Genomic DNA, 23,490 nt, shown 5'->3' on the forward strand with positions numbered 1-23,490 from the left:
GTATTTCTCCAAAGAAAATATACAAATGGCCAATAAACACATGAAAAAATGTTCAACATCATTATTCATTAAGGAAATGCAAATCCAAATCATAGTGAGATACCACTTCACACTCACTAGGATGGTAATAATTTTTTTTAATAGAAGAAATAAGAAAGATTAGCAAGGATATGGAGATGTTAGAACCCTCATACATTGTTGGTGAAGATGTAAAATGATGCAGCCATTATGGAAAAATAGTTTGTCAGTTTCTCAAAACTTAAACATATAGTTACCATATGACTCAGCAATTCCATTCCTAGGTGTACTCAAAGGGAACTGAAAATGTGTACATAAGTGTACACAGCAGCATTATTCATAATGACCAAAGAATGGAAACAATCCAGATGTCCATCAACTGATAGGCAAAATGCATACAATGGAGTATTACTCAGCCATAAAAAGGAATGAAGTACTGACATGCTACAACATGGATGAAGCTTGAAAACATTATGCTAAGAGAAGGAAGCCAGGCATAAAAGAAGGAAGCCATTTCATAAATGTGAACCCAGTTATATGAAATGTCCAGAATAGGCAAATCTATAGAAATAAAAAGACTACTGGTTGCCAGGATATGGGGAGGGAGTACAGGGAGTTGAGAAGTATGAAGTTTCTTTTTGGGCTGATGGAATTGTTCTGGAATTAGATAGTGGTGATAGCTGTATAACATTTTGAATATACCGAAAACCACAAAATTATACACTTTAAGATCATTAAAACAGTAAATTCTATGTAATATGAGTTTTAACTCAATTTTAAAAATTGAAAAATATGTATTTCAAAACCATCCCACTTCTCTGCATCTCCACTGCCACCAAAATACCATGAAGTTTCACCTGGACTGTTCTAATAGATTCCTGACCTCCTATATTCTTGCCTACTTCAATTTGTTCTTGAAACACAAGCTAGATTTTTTTAACTCAAATTTGATATTACACCTCTGCTTAAATTCCTTCAATGAGTGGTTCCCATGATACTTTGAATAAAATCCAAATTTCCTGCGGTGTCCAACAAAGCACTGCATGATCTGACCCCTGCCTAACTCTCCAACATCATTTACTGCTGCTCCCCAGCCTGCTTATCATAGCTCAGCTACGCTGGCCTTCTAGAAGTGCCCTGAATGTGTGTGTGTGTACCTGTTTCTCCCACTTTCAAGAACAGAACAAGCGCTATTCACTACATCTAGAAGGCTCTTTCTTATGATCTTTGCATCCTCTAAAGTATGGCTCTGGGCAGGTTACTTAATCTCTCTGTTCTTCCATTGCCTCATATGTAAAATGATAATAATAGGACCTACCTATCAGAGAACTCTTGTGAGGATTATTATTAATTATTAATATTGTTGTTCTTATTGAAGGCTCAGCTCTATATGACACCTCCTCAGAGAAGCCTTCACTGATAATCCTGTAGAAAGAAGCCCCTTCCGTACTCTCTTACACATAACCTGTTCATTTCCTTCATAGCACTTAACAGTTTGATATCATGTATTTACTTATGTACACCTTCAGCAAATGCCTTCCTCACCGGCCTCTGACCTTCCAAGAGAGCAGCCATAATACTGCCTGCTTTGTTTACTTCTCCATACACAATGACTAACACTGTGTCTGGTGCACAGACAACTCTCCAAAAAAATCTGTTGAACTACAGAATGAATGCATGGATGACTCAAAATGCCTACCAGGACAACATGGCAATAACTCAATAAATGTTAGCTTCCCCCACCCATCCATCTTCCTCTATGGGTCTGTTTCCTGGTAGTGGATGGAGATGGAGGTACTTAAGCAAAGTGGTTCCATCTTTAACACTCTAACTCTAGGATTAAAAAAAAAAAAAAAGAAAAGAAAAAAGATCAGAACTAGGGTAAGGAAATACATAGAATCAGTTTTTAAAACTTTAGAGAAATTTCACTTCTCATATGACCCAGAATCTAGTATTAGATTCACTGACTTTTTTTTAGTCTTGCCTGCCATAAAACAAATAATTAAAAAGAATTCTCTTACAATAATGCTCTCTCTCTCTCACTCATGCATGCACACAGATACACGCATACACACCCATGCACGTTTTTCAGCTGGGAAATAGTAATTCCAATAGCTAGCTGTCTCTAAATAGCAAGTGTTTTGACCTTGTCAGGCAGTCAAAGGGTTAAAATTAAAACAAGCTTTCTGAAGTGGGTTTATTGCCCTCTTACCACTCTCTTCTCAACCTCCTTTTCAGACCCAGCCCAATCTGGTTTATTCCTCTCTTTCCTTCTGAAGAACTGGAGCTGAGGGGCTATAGGAATCACAGTGAGAAATGTGAATGTGTTTCACAAACTGTGAAGTGCCTTAGAAATGCAGAGCAATGTGCCAGAAAGAGCCTAAGTTTTCAAATCAGACTCATTTCTCAGGCCAATTACACAGTCACATGAGGACAAAGATGGATGCTGTAAAGAACCCTAATAATAATATTTATTATAACAAGAGCCAGCATTTATTAAGAGCTGTTAAATAAGCTCTGGTAAATGTTTGTGTAAATTACCTCATTTAATTCTCACAATCACTATATGAGGCAGAATTCTATCATTACCCTAATATTATAGATGAGAAAACTAAGGCTTATAAGGCTATAGTCATCTGCTCAAGCTCCCACAACCAAAGTGGAAGAGCAGAGCTCAAACTCATGTCTGACTCCAAAGCCCCTACTTTAAACACCAATGACTTCTTTCTCTAAAGTTCTTTTAAATGTAATCAATCTCTACTCTCCAAGACCTGAATCCCTCCCTCCCACCCCGACCTTGTTAAACACATCGAAAGCACTGCTTAAAGCAGTCTCCTACAAAAGGAGTGAATTCTGAAGAGTTGACCAAGGAGAAGTATTAGGGGACCAAGACTCTAGAGAACTTTGCCATTGTCAGCTGACTGCAGGGCAGATAGTTACATGGTGCTCCTATGAATTCCTTCATCCTCTTTATTGGAATAGCAAGTGTGGGGAAATAGCAAGCGTGGGGAAAACTATGAGAATAAATATGGTAGATACTTATTAAATGAATGAAGCACTTTATCTTTTTTATCTTCTAATTCCATCTTGAGGCACTGATGATGGGAAAAAGTGCCTTGGACAAACCCTGAAATTATGTATTTTTTAATAAGGAACCTCTTCTGAAAAAACTCAAGGTGGTGGCAGTTAGCTCTACCTAATAGTCCCTGTGCTGCAATATTTAGAGGGAACCATCTAAAACATAAAACAATCCATCAACATAATAGAAAGTAATTAACTTATAGAAAAAAAAGGTGACCAAAGGATTAAAAGTATTCAACACACATCAAGGCGAGCAATATTCCAAAGACCTAACATCTATTAAAAAGCAACTAGCAATAAACAAAGATCGTATCATACAGTTGTACTGCATGGCAATTTATGTGTTCCACAATATGGAATTGGAGAAACAGAGGCATAATTAGAGCACAAAGAAGTGGTCAACACAGAAATAGGGAAAAATGGGTTAGCACCATCTTTCTCAGTCACTCATGCATGCAACGAACACCCACTGAAACACCATGCTGGACTGTGAAGACAAAATCAAGTGAGATTCAATACAGATAGACCCTCATCAAACTCACAGTCTGCTGAAGGGTCTACATTGTACTATGTGATAAAAGCTTTAAGAGGGGGAAAGTACAGGCTGTCATGAGAGCTCAGAAGCAACTCAGGCTAAAAGGGGTTGGCAAAGGCCTAGATTAAAAAAAAAAGAAAACGCTTCCATTCAACAGAATCATTAACCTAAGGAAAAGATACCATACCAATACACAAAAAATGAACAGGAGTTGTCTCTGAGACATGGGATTGAGTGATTTTAATTTTCTACTTTATATTTTTTTTGCATTTTCTGTGATGAGCATATATTACTTTTACAATCAGAAACAAAATAGTAAATGTTACAATTATAAACAAAAAAGGATATAGAAAGAACCACCATACAGGGCTTAAGAGTTTTAGGTAAGAGAAAGAGAGGATCAGTTTTGAAAATGTAGCCTATGTTAAGTCATCTGGCAAAATTTATTAAGAACACACTATGTGCCAGGTGCTGTGACAGGATGTTAGAAAAAATAAGTTGAAAATATAACTCAGACACCTTCCTATGGCAGGCTAAATAATTTTTATTAAAAAAAAATAATAAGGGGTGCCTGGATGGCTCAGTTGTTAAGTGCCTGCCTTCGGCTCAGGTCGTGATCCCAGGGTCCTGGGATCAAGCCCCATATCGGGCTCTCTGCTCTGCGGGAAGCCTGCTTCTCCCTCTCCCACTCCCCCTGTTTGTGTTCCCTCTCTCACTGTGTCTCTCTCTGTCAAATAAATAAATAAATAAAATCTTTAAAAAATAATAATAATAAAAAGTAAGAAACCTACAATGAGCTGACAAATTTGGAGCTGAACAACACTCTCCAGAGCAGCCTCTAAATCAAGGAATGCCCCCAATTCAGGTTTCAGAACAAAAAGAAAAGTACTCCCTGTAGCAAAATGATTCCTTGACACAAATGCAATTCATGAAGACCAACCAGACTCCAGAGTTCATGTCCCATGGCCTCTGTGTGACTTGATGGCTCTGCAAATGCGGGCCAGAGTCTCAAGCTCAACATGTCCAAGGCCGATTTTCTTCATCAGCTTGTCTCTTATTCCATGTTCCATCTCAGTTAGGGCTTTCCTCACCCACCCTGTTACTCAGGCCAGGGACCTTACTTAACTCCTCTGTCTCATCAGCCTCCAACTGCCTCTGAAATGTCTCTCAAATCCTTCTCCCTCCCATCCTCAGCAGCACGGCCCTAGTCCAAGCTTCATCAGGCCTCAATGAGACCACTGCATGCAGCAGTCTCCCAACTATCTCCCTGTCTCTCAAATCTCTTCTCTCCTCCAAACTGTTATCTCCCTCCGTCGATCAATGTGGTTTGACTCAAATCACTGGCCCAGGCCAGTCACCAACTCAGAAAGAAGTATATAATATCTCTCCCCAGTGTCAGCGTGCCTGTTTCTTAGCAGGGCATTTAGCACCCATCCCATTCTGGTCCCAGTGTATCATTGCTAGAGCAGACTGAATAGTAGTTAAGAGCACAAGACTTGGGGTCAGCCAGATCCAGGTTTGAACCCTACCTCTGCCACTTCCTTAGCCTCTAGACTTTAGATATCAGGCAAGTAACTACACCTCTCAGAACTTCTAATTCCTTACTTGGAAAAGCAAATTAAGATGTATATAAAATGCCTGGCACATAGTCACTGAGCAAGAAATGTACCCCTTCTTCTGTCAATTTCAAATGTCTCTCTTCCAAGAAGGTAGAAGTCCAAATTCCCTCTGCTTTGCTCCCTAGAAGTTTAACTTGCACAGCCTTATGGTTTTAGTTTTTCTCTACCTACCCTCACCACCTCCTTCCCACCTTCTCATGCAAGTGTGAGTTACGCAAAGGGAAAAACTGTGCCTCACTCATTTTACATTCTCCTAGGATGTAGAATGTAGTAGGGGTATGGCATTAGCTTAATTAGCTTATTGAAGGACTCCTCAGAGTATCCTTCATAATGGACCCACCAGACCTAAAGACCTGCCACTTCTCTCCTGCCCCAGGTAAACTGGCTATACCTCTTCTACTTCCCAGATCCTGTTCTTTAGGAGTCCCCTTTCTTCTCTAAAACATACTCAGCACCTAATAACAAGCCTGACATATAGTAGTTACTTATACATACTGATGGAATAAATGATTAGTATTCTTTCAACACATGATTTTAAATACCTGCACATTATAGCATACAGAGGTACTATCAACCCATTCCCCCATGGTTGAATATGGACATTGCTTCTAATATTTCACTACTATAAATAACATTCCCGTAAACATTCTCTTATATAAATGTTTGTGCACATATTCCTTGAGTAGATCACTGGGTCAAAGAGTATGAATGTTTTGGGGCTTGTGATATACACTGATCAGTCTTTTGAAAACCATCTTTATGGCAATCATGAAACAGCAATATTATGAACCACAGATCATCCAATTAATAAGTAGTTCATAAAATGTAAAAGCTTAAAAATTTAAAATAACTTTAGTATATAGAATGTGAATTGATACAGAATTGAAATATATAGAATTTGAACATGATGATGAATTAAAACATTATATCTATAACCAGGTTTTTCCCATCTGATCTCATTAATTGAAATAGCATACAATTTGCTGCCTATCATAAAATTAATTTCAAAATTATGCACCTGATAAAGAATGTCTAATGGAAAAAAGACAGTCTCTTCAACAAATGGTGTTGGGAAAATTGGACAGCCACATGCAGAAGAATGAAACTGGACCATTTCCTTACACCACACACAAAAATAGACTCAAAATGGTTGAAGGACCTAAATGTGAGACAGAAGTCCATCAAAATCCTAAAGGAGAACACAGGCAGCAACCTCTTCAACCTCAGCCGCAGCAACTTCTTCCTAGAAACATCGCCAAAGGCAAGGGAAGCAAGGGCAAAAATGAACTACTGGGACTTCATCAAGATAAAAAGCTTCTGCACAGCAAAGGAAACAGTCAACAAAACCAAAAGACAACCGACAGAATGGGAGAAGATATTTGCAAATGACATATCAGATAAAGGGCTAGTATCCAAAATCTATAAAGAACTTATCAAACTCAACACCCAAAGAACAAAGGATCCAATCAAGAAATGGGCAGATGAACAGACATTTTTCCAAAGAAGACATCCAAATGGCCAACAGACACATGAAAAAGTGCTCAACATCACTCGGCATCAGGGAAATCCAAATCAAAACCTCAATGAGATACCACCTCACACCAGTCAGAATGGCTAAAATTAACAAGTCAGGAAACGACAGATGTTGGCGGGGATGCGGAGAAAGGGGAACCCTCCTACACTGTTGGTGGGAATGCAAGCTGGTGTAGCCACTCTGGAACACAGTATGGAGGTTCCTCAAAAAGTTGAAAATAGAGCTACCATACGATCCAGCAATTGCACTACTGGGTATTTACCCCAAAGATACAAATGTAGGGATCCGAAGAGGTACATGCACCCCGATGTTTATAGCAGCAATGTCCACAATAGCCAAACTGTGGAAAGAGCCAAGATGTCCATTGACAGATGAATGGATAAAGAAGATGTGGTATATATATACAATGGAATATTATGCAGCCATCAAAAGGAATGAGATCTTGCCATTTGCAACGACGTGGATGGAACTGGAGGGTATTATGCTGAGTGAAGTAAGTCAAACAGAGGAAGACATGTATCATATGACCTCACTGATATGAAGAATTCTTAATCTCAGGAAACAAACCGAGGGTTGCTGGAGTGGGGGGTGGGGTGGGAGGGATGGGGTGACTGGGTGGTAGACACTGGGGAGGGTATGTGCTCTGGTAAGTGCTGTGAATTGTGCAAGACTGTTGAATCTCAGATCTCTATCTCTGAAACAAATAATGCAATATACGTTAAGAAAAAAAAAAAAAAGAAGATAGCAGGAGGGGAAGAATGAAGGGGGGGAAATTGGAGGGGGAGACGAACCATGAGAGACGATGGACTCTGAAAAACAAACTGAGGGTTCTAGAGGGAAGGGGGGTAGGAGGATGGGTTAGCCTGGTGATGGGTATTAAAGAGGGCACGTTCTGCATGGAGCACTGGGTGTTATGCACAAACAATGAATCATGGAACACTACATCTAAAACTAACGATGTAATGTATGGTGATTAACATAACAATAAAAAAATTTTTAAAAAATTATGCACCTGATAGTTTCCAAAATAGGGAAAGCAAGAACAACAGACAGTATCCAGTTCAAAATAATCTTGAATTAAGAAACATCCATATAAAGTGAATTAGCTGGGGGCACCTGGGTGGCTCAGTCAGTTGAGCGTCTGACTCTAGATTTTGACTCAGGTCATGATCTCAGGGTCGTGAGATCAAGCCCCATTGTCGGGCTCTGTGCTCAGTGTGGAGTCTGCTTGAGATTCTTCCTCTCCCTCTGCCCCTCCCCGCTGCTCCTGCTCTCTCTCTCTCTCAATAAATAAATATATAAATAAATAAATAATTAAAATCTTAAAAAAAAAAGTGAGTTAGCTGAATTAAGTCTCAAGGACAGAAGGTTCAGTCAGCAGCACTACTTAACATCAAGGCTTGTCAATAATAAATTGAATATCAGATCTCAAAACTGTTGCTAAGTGTTCAATTTCTCTATCAAGGGAAAGAAACAGAAAGGATAGACAGCTTGGCTTCTGCAATTAAAGAGACAAAAAGCAGGCAACATTATTCCATTAGTCACAACTGCACAAGCAGATCATTATATGCAATTTTAATGCAGAAATAAATATATCAGTGTATGCAGACAACGTAATGATGCAAATTGATAAAAGGGTTATTTGTAGCCTTCAAAAGTTAAAACTCTCTTAAAGGAATGGCTGAAGTCCCATTTCACCAGTATCTTCCTCCCTAACTCCCTCAGCAAGGATCAAAGGATGCTACTATATTCTACCAATTTATGGCCTAGTCTTTATTTTATTATTTTATTATTATTATTTTTTAAGTAGGCTCCATGCCCAGTGTAGAGCTATAGTCTAGTCTTTAAAAATATGGTATCCACACTTCGTACAGAGGTCTGAAATCATCATTACTCTGATGATGATTAAGGGACTTTGTTTGTTCAGAGTAATGATTTTGAACAAAATCTGGCCTATAGTCTAAGCCAGGTTTAACTGGCTATGAGAAATAAGGAAGGTCTACATGGGGAGGGGGGGAAAAAACGAACCCAAACACCAGACGGTAGCATTTTACTACCAATAAAATGATGGCTTTATGGGCTCAGAGAAAGAACTCACTTTTTCACATTCAAAATGGTAGCATTGAACTTATGAGTAGATTTTGTATAAAATTCTATGACAAATCCATTCAGAGCTAGGGGCTTGGCTTTGTAGTGCTATCTTAACCCTCAATAAATCTGGAACGTTTAAAGGCTATTAAATTAACATTTCCCTGATCTGGCACCTGTAGTCAAGTTAATTTGTCAAAAACATTTCTACAGTTTGTCACTGGACACTGTATTTTCTGACAAGTTAAGTTTAAAATAAAATTGACAAAATCTCATTAATTTCCTCTGAATCACCAACCTTGGTTCCATTAAGCTTTTATTATTAGGAACGTCAACTGTCACTCTTTCTTTAACAAGGTCAAGTTTTGATGTGGGTACTTCCAGGATCCTTATTATATTAATAGGAGCTAGTAAAGCAGTGCAGTGTGGTGGTTAAAAGCATTAAGTTGTGTAGTCAGAAAGACCTGGGTTCAATTCTCAGCAATGCCATTTATTGTGTGTCCTTGGACAATTTTATTTAACCTCTCTGAGTCACTATTTCCACACGGAAATAGATTATAGAAGTACCTCCTCATGGAGTTGTTGAAAGGATTCAATGATATACTATGCATATTAAAAGTACTTACCACTGTGTCTAGTCCATACTGAATGCTCAAGAAATGTTGGCTGTTTATTAGGTTTCCTTCCCCCCTCTGCTTTTACATTCACAGACTTAAAAAACAAACACTTTATTGCCGCTCATAGACTTTTAAAATGGCAAGGAATTTTAAGACTTGTCCCCTCTAAAACATTTTCACCAAGTGGCTGTCCTACAGCCTCTCCTGAATACCTTTACTGATGAAGTCCTGCCACCTTCAGAAGCGACCCTTTGCTTCAGTCTCTAGGCAAACAGTTTTGATGGCTGAAACATGTTTCCGTCTACTGAGGTACACTCTGCAGATTTTACCCACTGATCTTAGTTCTAGTCCTCAGGACACTGAAACTAATCTACCTCCACTTCCACAGACACCGTTCATATATCTGAGAGCCTCAAACAAAATAACTTTGTTACTAAGTACCATGGAATGAGCCAGACTATAACTATAACACAGCATAGAAAATATCACTTCCATTGGTTTTTCTTAGGCTAGTGATTTTCATAATTTTTCTTTCGACGGCATCTATGGCAAATGTAAATCTATAGTCCTGGACCCAAAACAGGAAAGGGGGTTGTTGCTCTCAGGAAAGGTTTTCTCTATTAAAAATAAATCCTCCAAATTTTGATGCACTGTCTGACAGAGTCTTCTTCCACTTTTGAAAAAAATAAAATGCCTACAGCTCTTGGTTTAAACAATCTAACTGTTATCAAGTGAAATTTGAGTAATAGCCTTGAATAATTCTTTTGTTTCAAGATATCAACTTGTTCAAATACAGGTAAGAAATTTTACAAAATGGGGAGGGGGGAGGATGAAGGTAAAAAATGAAAGCCTACCCATAAACTGCATCAGGAATAACAACCAAAGTCTTAAATTCAGAAAGCAGTTCCTGATACTGTCGGTTTTTACCATTGTGGGTTATATTTGCTCAGTAACTCTTTGCAGAGTCTACAGAACTGGTCTGGACGATGGCCCTGCCAGCCTTGAGCTGTGCAACCTTGGGCAAGCCAATAACCTCTCTGAAAGTCAATTTCCTTAGCCATAAAAAGCAGAAATGAGAATGGTAGGGTGTATAAAGTAAAAATAAACTGTTTCCTCAAACTGTTATACAGATGTCAGTTATTCCTCATTATTGTTACCCAAGTTGTTAATCAGACCAGGCAGATCTTTAGATAAATTGTCCCTTCAAATAAACATAAAATTGAGAAGCAGAGGCAATAGGGAAAGGTCTCTATCTCAGTCATTAAGAGAGAAAAGCCATTGCACCCTCTTCTCATCTAGCCTGGGGATGGTTACAGCACATACCAGAAGGTGCTCTCACACAAGTACAATCCAGCCATCTTAAAGCATAATGGAATGTAAAGTGTCCACTTTGAATTTTCATAGCCATTGTGGGATTCTTTAGATCATTAATGTTACACAGCACTTTGCATTTAATTATACAAACAATGGCTTCTATAATGATGATAATATCAGGGAAAAGTAATTTGCATGAACTAAGCCCCATCACCTAGGGTAAGTATAGGGACCTCTTCATTATTAAATCATTTATATAATAAAATCAATATGCTTTAAAAGTAAAAATAGGTTTTTTAAAACCATAAAGAAGAGTTACATGTTTTAAACTCTATCAATTACCGTAATATAATGAGTCTTTTAAAGATTTAATATCAACTTTTAAAATTAAAACTCAATGGAGAATGTATACTTGGCTCCATTACTAGATGATGTATCTCTAGAAAAGGTTACAGTACAGCTATTATCATTCTCCTAAATTATATGGAAAATTTGGTACAACCCTCCACTACCCCAAGGACAATTTGATTCCTGAGATAGTGAAGTATTTTGAGAATATAAAATTGTATAAATATTGAAGGAAATAATTCAGGTGCATATATCCTATTCATTTCTTGTAGGGCTTTAGTTGATTAAATATTACAAATTTTTAAATGTCAATATACACCTTAAAAATTTTATTCTGTATCCTTAATTCTGAACAGTTTTTTAAAAACCCACAAATTTCTACACAGTAGTATGTTCATGACTAAGTGTTTTATCACTTTAAGATTCAATATTTCTTAATGATATAATTCAAAAATTTTACTGAATCATTATTTAGTAAGTCATAAAAACCTCTTAAAATTAATCTTTCATGCACATCTAGCTTATCCAAAGTTAGAATTTAATTAGATGGCCTTGCCACAAATGGGCTTACTACTTTATTTGCTCAATCAGTATATGTCTCTTCAGTAATTATAATTAATTCAAATCCCTGACGCACCTCCTAGCAAACAATGTAAAAACATCAGACAAAATGGAAATAAATAGCTTTACATTTCTCCAATTACGACATTCACTTTCATCCTCAAAATGCACATGTGAAATAACTGGGATAGGTGTTATTCTATATAGGAAAAGGCCACACAAAGAACCTATACCTCTGGTGACAGAGAAAGATGCTTGTCTGCAGCAGAAAATATATTATGTTTTTGACATTATGAAAATGATACAATGGCAAAGAGCCATTTGAGAAAGTTTGGTTTTAATAGTTTGCAAATACATGCTGAAATACAAACAGCAGCAAGAAAAAGAAGAGCTAAATTATTATTTATCTACATCTTTTTTTTTTTTTTTTTAAGATTTTCTTTATTTATTTGACAGAGAGAGAGTGAGAGAGGGAACAGAAGCAGGGGGAGTGGGAGAGGGAGAAGCAGGCTTCCTGCTGAGCAGGGAGCCCGATGCGGGGCTCGATCCCAGGACCCGGGGATCATGACCTGAGCTGAAGGCAGACGCTTAACGACTGACCCACTCAGGTGACCCAATTATTATTTATCTAGAACAACACTTCCTGTGGGAAAGAATCACTTCTAACTATATACAAAATTTACAATTGAGAAGCAGCCCAAAAAGTCTGTCGGGCCTTTTATCCCACATGTCTCTCAGATACAATGAAAGGAAAAGTGGTGGCAGAAAACTTCATTTTTATTCATTCATTCATTCATTCATTCATTTACTTTTGGAGAGAGAAAAGGAGACAGAGAGAGTGAGAGTGCGAGCAGGGGGAGGGTCAGAGGAGGGAGAGAGAATCTTAGGCAAGCTCCATGCTGAGCGTGGAGCCCGACGTGAGGCTCGATCTCACAACCCTGAGACCATGACCTGAGCCAAACTCAAGAGTTGGATGCTTCACTGACTGAGCCACCCAGGCACCCCCCCCCCCCACCGAAAACTTTATTTTTAAAACCAAGAGGACAACAGGATCCACTGGATAAAACTGTTAGCACTGAGTGTTTTTAAAAATAAAAGCCCTCTGTGAGTCACACTGCTCCCAATTAGGTAATCAGCCTAGCCATACAAAGGAAAGCTAGCCAGCTACAGAGCAGACAGCCTTAGCGGGAGGTGGGCCTAGGCATGAAGACCCCATTCCTCTGAACGCAGCCCCTTGGGCTGGCCACCACGGTGCTCTCTGCAAAGGGCAGGTCACAAGTACTGCCTGCCGTTTGTTGGACCCCTACCAGCGTCCAAGTACTTTTCATACATTATCTCATTTAATGTGCCCAATAGTCCTATGAGGGTTGTTCACTCCCTTTTTAAAGCTGAAGAACGAGAGATTCATGAAGTAGGCTGCTGCAAATCCCTCAACAAGTGGGGAACATCATGCTAACCTAGGTCTGTTCAACTCTAAAACCTTACCCCCTTGCTGAATTTTGTCCCAAAGAACTCTGGGATAGGCCTGGGTTATTTAGGGAAAGTCACAATGACTACTGGTTCATGTTGCAGCCACTGTTTCAGAACTGGGAGTCCTGGACGGTGGATGGGAAACAGCCTTCGGGCTGAGACCCACACGGAAGGTCTGCGCCACTCCTCCTGCGGCCCTGCCTGTCACATGCACGTGACGCTCTGCAGAGACCACCGCTACGACAGAGGGGCCCGAGGGGACCCGCTTCCAGGAGCAGTTACCTCTTGTGTATGCAGGCAGAAGGCAGAAACTATTTTGGATTTCCTTGCCTTTGGGCTCATAGAAGGGGCTCCATAAATCCTCACTGACTATGTTTCAGAGGTAAAACACATGGCAACACTAGATCTACAAAGAGAAGGCAGAAACCTCTGCTCCAGGTTTCAAAAAGCAGCGGTCAAGTACCAAGTGAGGAGCCCCAGAGAATCCTTACTCCTGGATTAAAAGTCTCATCAGTAATTGTGAGGTGTATCTATTACTAAGTGTGGCTACCCAGGTGGCAGTACCCAAATGTGCTCTGATGATGACAAAGGAGGGAAATAACAATGTGGTCCTTGGAGAGCCGGGCAAGCAGCGTATGACATCAACATGGCATCAAGCTCCAACACAAGCAAAAGGTCTGATGAGACAAAGGCTCATCTCAGGTTGCAATTCTCTGTGGAAATGGGCAGCCCAAGACCTGCTCACTTGCAGAAAATGACAAGGCACTCGGGTACCTGGGTCTCCTGGGTTTCTCCTCAGCCCCCTGGCATTATTTCCCTCGTGTTCATCCTGAGCCTTAGTCTAATCTCCTCTGAGGTCCTAACTAAACCAGACAGGGAGAGTCGGGATTTTATCTTATTAAAATAGATATGGCTAATTTGTCTTTTCAAATTCATTTTAAATTAAATTGGATTTCCTCGGAAGGCTGCTAGGTCAGTTCCCCTGCTGCGAATGCAGGACAAAGGTTAATTGCACGCCCTTCACCAGCTCTTCTGCTCTCCTGGGCAGGCTCTGATAACCTGCCCCGGAGAGGTGGGGAAGGCTTTGGTTTATTGGGTGATAATGTTGCCATTAAAGCCATTTACCATTATGCCAAGAAACATTTTATTTTTTTTTAACTAAATAACAAGATATGATAGCAATAACAAGAATGAAATGCAATTATGTTACCAACTGATGGTTAGTTATTCTCAAGCACAAAACCCAGAGAATAGGACTTAACCTATTTGCTTCCCTAAAAGGCCCCAATACACGCAAAAGTACATACCCTCCTACAACAAACTGTTTTCTGGTTCCAGTGTAAAATTCCATTAACATTTTCACTTAATTTATCTTATTTAAACTGTCTATGTTCATGAGAATTTAACCCAGTAATTCCCTGTTATACAAAGCATAACAAAGTATGAATATTTAAATACAATGTAAATAAAACACTTTATCAATTATATTTTTGTATTCTAAATTAGTGACTTCACTTAGCATGTCTGCCTTGCACAGCACCACACTATTTTTCAATTAAAGGTCCAGATGTTTCAAAGGCTCCAGTAGGCAACGGCAGTTATGAGAAATGCTTTATCTGCATTGTAATCATCACCACCACATCAGCTCCAGGCTGCATTAACATGCTCATGTTTTATTCCAGCTCCCTTTCTAACAGAGCAGGTAATTATACAACACAGCAGAGAAACACAAGCCTAAGAGCTGGACAATTTCCGTACAAATATCCACCTGAGCAACACATTTTCATACATAATCTTAAAATCTGGGGGGGGGGGGAAGGGGGGGCTGCTTATTAGAAACAGTGACCATTCAGAATAATTTTTTAAAAATAAAGAGTGAATCACAGACATACCAAATTCGGCCTCAAATACTCTCAAAGTGCAGGATGCCTTGCACAGACACATTTATGTATACTGAAAACCAATTGGAAGTTTGTGTGTATAAAAACCACTATCATTTGTTACAATCTAAATCATTTCTACTCATTTTTAATGCCAGTGTCATCTCTTAAACAAGTCAATTCTACCTTTATTCTTTCTATCCAAAAATGACAATTCACCTGAGCTGAGACTGCACAAGTATAGCAATTATCCCTGTACCTATTAGATAAAAAATAATACAAGGGCAGAACAAAATGCAATTCTGACTGCTGCAACAAAAATGCTACTGCATTTATTACTAAATTAAATGACTCCCTTTCCCCAGAATGGAAAAGAATACCCTATAAGAAACACTGTTATGCTTAGTAAACATGGTATAATCTAATGGGAAAATATAGTTCCTCGTTGTTAAGAAAAACTAACAAAATTCACTTTAAAAGTATAATTTTAAAAATTATTCTACACATTTTTTTTGTATTTTGAAATATTCCAAGAGGAGATGTCCTAATGAAGATACTATTCAAAAGATAAATGCCTTTACAAACATTAAAACCTCTGACGGGTCAAATCCTGGCAGGTAACACTTCAGCATCTGAAAGCAGACAGCTTCCATTCCTTTCTGAAGGAACCTTAGGTGGAACATTTTTAATACATCACCATGTCACTTTTTAATGTGCCCCAATCTATTAACCACATGGCAAACTAACAGGGATTTTTAAAATATGGGTTTTATGGTTTTGTGCTGGTGATTAATTAAATAAATAGCCACTGCTTCACAAATCATCCCTCTAATTAGTCTAAAACAGACACTTTGCATTCACTGGTACTGCTGCCATCTGAAGCTCACAGAAGGGCAGGAGTGGTGCGGCACGGTCGCATCTCCGCACCTTGGAGCCCACTGTGGCAGGCTCCACGGCTGGCATCCCAGCCTGCCACCCAGAGGCAGAGGTGCCATCTCTGCAGGTGCTGCAGTCAGCTGGAATCTGATTCCAGCTGCTCAGAAAAGATGTTCTCCTTAATTATTCTCCCTCACCCTAAAGGAAACGATGGAACAACAAAGGAATAAAAGTGCACCCTCCAGCTGCAAACAGACGAGGTTTCACCAACACAGTTCCTAGAATGAGTAAGAAAGTTGGTTCTGGCTATCTAGTTTAGGAATAAGTATGCAGCTAGGTCAAACAGGCTTTCCTTAGAACTCAAAACATATCATTCTCTTAAACTCAGATATTAAGGAATTACTTCCAAATCTTATTATTTAAAAGACTGAGAAGGTCACTTTTTTAAAAGCTGATAGGAATTCAATCTAACTTGTTTTAAAATAGCATATTTTAAAAAAATGGTAATTCCTCTGAAAGCAAATTAAAATTAAAGGTAATTTTTAGTGCCAGAAAAGAAAAAATCAAATGGGAATATCTCAAGAATCCAATTTTCTTCAGGAAATACATTAAGTAGTTTCTTAATCTTGGTATTTAAACTTCATTAGATCGGTTTAGAGAAAGGAAGGAAGGAAGGAAAGGAAGGAAGAAGAGAGAAAGTGGGTGGGAGAAACAGAAGGAGGGAAGGAAGAATGAACAGAGGGAGGAAAGGAAGACGGAAAAGAAAAGGGGGACAGGCAGGGGGAAAGGGAATGGGCAAGGAAATGGGAAAATTCAGTAGGGATAACACACCCAAGTGTGCTACAGAGTATTCTATAGAAAGGCTGTCCTCATTTCCCCTCTAGGAGACCCTTTCTAAGAATGGGAGGAAATAGGGTAGAGTAAAACAACATTTGGCCCCTCAAGCAAGATAGACTAAAGGGTCCTATGCTCTTGGCTAAATCATATAATCCTGTTTAGCCTCAGTTTCCTTCCATACTAGACAGGATTTTAGCCCCTACTCTATATAAATTATATAGGGACATTGAGATGCTGTCGCTAAAGCATCTAGCATATTCCTTACACGGAAAAGATGATCAACAAATGGTGGACATGATGGTGGCCATGAGAAATGGGTTGAAGGCAGACCCTAAGTTACTTATTTTCACCCTACAGCATCTTTGTGAAAGAGCCTATGTAAGTGCAGCCAACACTGCACATGCTATGTTCCAAATACAAAAAAGAGAGACAAAAGCACAAAATGTACATGAACACAGAACTACCATATATACTCACCGTATTGAACAAAACCCAAATCACCGTCAACTAAGAAGAAATTTAATCTTTATTGGGCACAGAGATAGGGGAGGGTGTTTCTCAGACTGTTTATGTAGAAGAAATTGGAGGGAAAATGAATGAGCTTTCTGAGCATGTGGAGAAAAAGGAAGCCTCATGCACTGTTGGTGGGAGTGCAAGCTGGTGCAGCCACTGTGGGAAACAGCGTGGAGGGTCTTCAAAAAGTTAAAAATAAAACTACCCTACATTCCAGCAATTGCACTACTATTTACCCAAAGATACAAAAACACTAATTCAAAGGGATATATGCACCTTTATGTTTATAGCAGCGTTATCTACATTATCTACAAAAGCCAAGATATGGAAACAGCCCAAGTGTCCATCAACTGATGAATGGATAAAGAAGATGTGGCGTGTGTGTGTGTGTGTGTGTTTGTGTGTGTGTGTTTTAAGTATATGTTAGTTGCCTTCCTATTTTGATAGGAGTAGAATTCATTGCATTCTTGAGAACTTTCACTTGTTTTTCCAGTTCATGCCTACTTACTGTCTCAGTCACTATAGTATTAGGTGAAACCACGTGGAATTGCCATTTTTGTAGGTTATAAACCATGACTGTCAGCAGTTTCATGTGATTCAACTTAATGTAAAGAAACTATTTGAATGTCTAATATATGCCAGAGTGCCTACTATGCTAATTCATTCATTCTTCCCAGCTTCCCTATAAAATATATATTACTTTCACCGTTTTGGGAAGGAGAAACTGAGGCTCTCAGAGATGAACACACATGCCTGAATTTACACAGCTGGTAAGTAGTGAAGCCAGATTTCAAGCCAGATCTTGTTGAATCCAAAGCTCAACTGTTTTCTTTTTTTTTCAAAGTTTTTATTTTAATTCCAGGTGGTTAACATACAGTGTTATATTAGTTTTAGGTGTACAGTGTAGTGATTCAACACTTCCATACATCACCCGGTGCTCATCTTGACAAGTGCACTCCTTAATCCCCATCACCTATTTCAGCCATTCCCCCCACCCACCTCCCCTCTGGTAACCATCAGTTTGTTCTCTATAGTTAAGAGTCTGTTTCTTGCTTTGTTTCTCTCTCTCTTTTTTCCTTTGTGCTCGTTCATTTTGTTTCTTAAATTCCACATATGAGTAAAATCATATGGTATTTGTCCTTCTCTGACTGACTTATTTGGCTTATCATAATACTCTCTAGCTCCATCTAATTCATTGCAAATGGCAAGATTTCACTCTTTTTTATTGCTGAATAATATTCCATTGTGTCTGTGTATGTGTTTTAAGTATCAAGCCCAACGCAGGGCTTGAACTCACGACTCATGAGATCAAAACCTGAGCTGAAATCAAGAGTTGGACACTTAACCGACTGAGCCACCCAGGCACCCCATAAAAGGAGTTTTTTAAGACTGGCTCATGATTCCAATAATATAACAGCTAATATTTATTCAATACTTACAACAGGGCAAATACTATCCCATATATTTGATGTCTATAATACTAGCTTAGGTAATCCCAGAAGAACTCAGTGAAACAGATTCAACTATTCTCCCCATTTTACAGAAGAAATGGAAGCCTAAAGAAATGAAGTAACTTGCTCAATGTCACACAGCTGGTGAAGCCATGATGTCAACCTGGAGCTAACTCCTGAGCCCAAGTTCTTACTCACCACTTAAAATTGCCTCTGAACACTGCAAAGCTGCTTGTTTTGCTTTTAATAAAATTACGGGTGGACAAGGGACTAGAATAGGCATTTCTCCAAAGAAAATATACAAATAGCCAATAAACACATGAAAAGATGCTCATCAACATCACTACTTAGAAGGAAAATGCAAGTAAAAACTACAATGAGATAGCAATTTACACCCATCAGGATGGCTACTATCAAAAAACCCCAGAAAACTGCAAGTTGGTGAGGATGTGGAGAAATTGGAAACCTTGTGCACTATTGGTGGAAAAGTAAAATGGTATGGAGGTTCCTCAAAAAATTAAAAATAGAATTACCAAAGGACCCAGCAATTCCTCTTCTGGGTATATATCCAAAAGAACTGAAAGCAGGGTCTTGAAGAGGTATGTGTACACTCATGTTCCCTGCAGCATTCTTCACAACAGCTAAAACATGAAAACAACCCAGGTGTCCATTGACAGATGAATGGATAAGCAAAATCTGGTATATACATATGATGTAATGTTTCTCAGCCTTAAAAAGTAGGGAAATTCTACAATATGCTACAACATGGATGAAACTTGAGGATTATGCTAGGTGAAATAAACCAGTCACAAAAAGACAAATACTGTATGATTCCACTTATATGAGATACTTAGAGTAGTCAAAATCACAGAGACAGAAAGTAGAATGGTAGTTGCCAGGGGCTGGGATGAAGGAGGAAAGGAGAGTTATTGTTTAATGGATATAGAGTTTCAGTTTTACAAGATGAAAAGAGTTATGGAGACGGATGGTGGTGATGATCATACAGCAGTCGCCCCTTATCAGCAGTTTCACTTTCTACAGTTTCAGTTACCTGTGGTCAACTATGATCCAAAAGCAGATGAATTCTCCTTCTGAAACACTGTCAGAAAGTAGCCTAATGCTACATCACAATGCCTATGTCACTCACCTCACTTCATCTCATCACGTAGGCATTTTATAACTTCACATCATCACAAGAAGGGTAAGTACAATAAGATATTTTGAAAGAGAGACCATATTCACATAACATTTTTCTTTTTTTTAGTTTTACAATTCATTTAATGGCAACTGGTAATCATCAAATTATTATTTTCGTTTTTTTAAAAATTTTTTAAAGATTTTATTTATTTATTTGACAGAGAGAGAGAGAGACAGTGAGAGAGGGAACACAAGCAGGGGGAGTGGGGGAGGGAGAAGTAGGCTCCCCGCTGGGTAGGGAGCCTGACGCGGGGCTCAATCCCAGGACCCTGGGATCATGACCTGAGCCGAAGGCAGACGCTTAATGACTGAGCCACCCAGGTGCCCCCAAATTATTATTTTCAAAAGTTATTACACTAGCTGTGCTGTCATTTCTCCAGGATGATCAGATACCTAGAGTCACAGACATTTCCCACATATGATGCACCATATAAATTAGACTTGGTTTATCACCAGCATTGATAAAATCAGACCTAGGGAAAGAACTAGGTCTGAGGACACATGCATGGTCTTAATAGAGCAAATGTTTAGCCTGCCCTGATTATTACAAAATCAGAACAGTGAGAATATTCATGAACTTACAGTATATTGTTATAGTTGTTCTATGTTATTATTAATCTCTTACTGTGCCTAATTTATAAATTAAACTTTATCGTAGATATGTATGTATAGAAAAAAAACATTATACATATAGGGTTCAATACTATATGCAGTTTCAGGTATCCACTGGGGGTCTTGGAACAGATGTCCTGTGGATAAGGGGGGACTACTGTATGACATTATGAATGCATTTAATATCACTGAACTGTACATTTCAAACTGGTTAAGATGGTAAAACAAAAAACAAAACCACAACTTAAAAAAAAAAAAACAAATACTGTATGGCGACAAGAAGCAAATTATTTACAAATCACTTTCTGGGCCTTCCAAAGGATGGACATATCAGAAGGGAAGCAAGCCCCAGCAGTGAGAGTATTTCATACCAGTCCCTGCAGTGACTAGGATGATGATACATTAAAAAGCTCCACTGTAACCACGGCATTCTAGGAAACCACTTCTCCCATATCACAGTGTTATTTAAAAAGAAAAAAATGCAGACACGCTTCGAAGTTTCCAGGAAAAGTCCTAAAGTTTTAATCAAACAGCTGCTGTGTTCCCATTATGTTATAGTCAAGCCTTTTCACTCTGTGACAAAGGCAGCAGAGCTTTTCGTTTATTTGTTCATTTATCTACTTATGTTTATGTCTTACTTCCTGAATCCTTTCATGTAAACAGTGAACAAGTCATCACAGAAAGGGAAATGGCACTGACAGTGGATGCTATGAATCCACTCCTTTTAAAAAAAGAATTCAAGTCAAGGAAATCCCAAACGCCACGCTTTCAAAGCCAGGATTGTAAAAGCAATCACATTTGCATTTAAGGCTTCCTGGAGCCGCCTCTGTGGCACCAAAATGCACCAAAGATAAGGAAGATGTTTGTGCTAAGTTGGGAAAGTGGAAACATCAGCATTTCTGCCTTCAGCCCATTACTTCTGCTCGCCAGACAGCACCTGAGACAGCATCGGGAGTGGCGTCTTCCACGCAGCCACTGCTCCTGTAAAGCTTGCACGCAGGGCTTTCCCTGGGGTTTCCTTTCCGACAATTGCAGCAGAGATTCTGAGAGGAGCCCAAACGAGCTGCCTTAACCTTCCCGTAAACTGATATTTCCATAGAGGATTAAGACAAACGTTTCTAATAAGCCAATTTCCTTTACTAAAAAACTAAAGTGACAATAGTAGTACCAAGAGAAATACACAAAGACAATGAATAAGACACACTTTTCTTGTCTTTGGGCATGCAAAAATATAGAGCAAAAGGTTAGATGGAGGTGGGCTACACAATTCCCTCTTACATCTGATGCTCTACACTGGAGCCTAATGAAAAGTTATACCAGAATTTCATTGAGGCCTGCTCTACCAGGGGGAAGAGGAAAAAAGTCTAAATGCTTCATATAATCTGATATATGCTGATGCTGCATGGTATATATTTCTGTATTCTTGTTTATTATAAATTTTTCTATTCAGAAGAATGCAACTATATCTCTTTTCCAATAAGGTACTTCCAGAACTCTGGGGATGCCAAACGGTTCCTTGTTGAACTGGTGAGAATGAAAATCCCTAACTATCCTTGAGGTCCCTATAGAAGGGAACAAGCATCCTTCTCCTAAAGTAAGCTAGGCAGCGCCCTTGGGCCACAGGAAGTGAGAACTCCCTCTGACCCAAAGGGGAAGGGATATATATGCTCCTGAACTAACTAAACAGGACACAAAAGAAAAAGCCAGAGTAGAGAATATCCTTACTAAATCCAAGTCTTGGAAAGCTGAGGGGAGCCAGAGGGCCTTCTTGGCTTTGGTCACTTGCCAAGCTTCATATTGCTTTTCTCATCTTCTAATACTGTGGTACCTTTCTTGCTTTTCCCTTTATGGTTGTGTCTGCCATATACCCATATTCAGTTTTACACTATTACATGTATAATGTGAGATATTTCACATTTAACACTCTGTATTAACACCTTGAACACTTCCGGAAAGAGAATGGCTAAAATTAAAAACAGCTAACATTTACTCTATGTATCAGGCACCAGGCTGAGCCCTTTACATATATTATCCTTTGATCCTCAAAACTGCCCTTACCCCATTTTACAGATAAATAAATATTAAGAAGTTAAAGAAATCATTAAAAGTCACACAGCTAGTGAGAGAACTCAGATGGAAACCTAGGTCCAATGGGACTTGAAAGACCACAATCTTTAACTTACGATAATTCTACCCAAAACCAATATATTTTTAAAGTTTTTTTTTTGGAGGGGAAAAGCCTTGTATTATATTTTCATGAAATCAAGAACAATGACATATTTATGCATAAACTGTCTCTATCTTTCTCATCCTTCTATAATACTCTTTCTACAACAGTTAAGACAACCCATTAGAAAAAATGTTCTATTTTACTAAAGGACTTCTATTTCAGCCATATGGCAAAATATGTACCCTGACCAACACTGCACAGACTCAGAAAATCCACTGAAACCCAAAGAGAAAAAGAAAAAAAAAACCTGCATCTAAACATGGAACTGCACATACACAAGGCAAACACTAACCAAATGGAGCTGGTATAGCTATGTTAAGGGGGAGGGGGGTCACTAGAGATAGAGTCACAAATCACAAATAGTCCAATTTACCAGGAAGAAATAATTCTGAACTTGTATGAACCTACAAACATAGCCTAATATGTAAAAGAAAATCTGTCAGAACTCTAAGGGAAAATAGGCAATCTATCAACACAGTGGAAGATTCTAATGTATCTTTGTCTAATTGATAGTGCAAGCAGACAAAAAGTAACAAATAAAGATACAGATTTTAACAGAAGTAACAGGCTTGACCTAATGGACATATTTAGAATCCTGCAACCAAGAGCAGCAGATGCTCCAGTATTCTTTCCAGGTTCACAGGTAGTATTTATGAAAAGCGATCTACATTAGTGGACATAAAACCATGCTCAACAAATTTCAAATAAT

The 23,490-nt window shown here is 38.7% G+C and overlaps 1 protein-coding gene and 1 non-coding gene across 7 annotated transcripts in view; both read right to left on the reverse strand.

Annotated features, from left to right (window-relative positions):
* Positions 1–23,490, reverse strand: part of MAPKAP1 (MAPK associated protein 1) — a 236,231-nt gene that overhangs the window by 131,941 nt on the left and 80,800 nt on the right. The window lies entirely within an intron of this gene.
* On the reverse strand, positions 20,384–20,515 carry LOC116641469. The gene has a single exon (XR_004301185.1). It is a non-coding gene; the product is annotated as a small nucleolar RNA SNORA72 (small nucleolar RNA).

This window comes from Phoca vitulina, unplaced genomic scaffold, assembly GCF_004348235.1.
Source record: "Phoca vitulina isolate PV1807 unplaced genomic scaffold, GSC_HSeal_1.0 scaffold21, whole genome shotgun sequence".
NCBI lineage: Eukaryota > Metazoa > Chordata > Mammalia > Carnivora > Phocidae > Phoca > Phoca vitulina.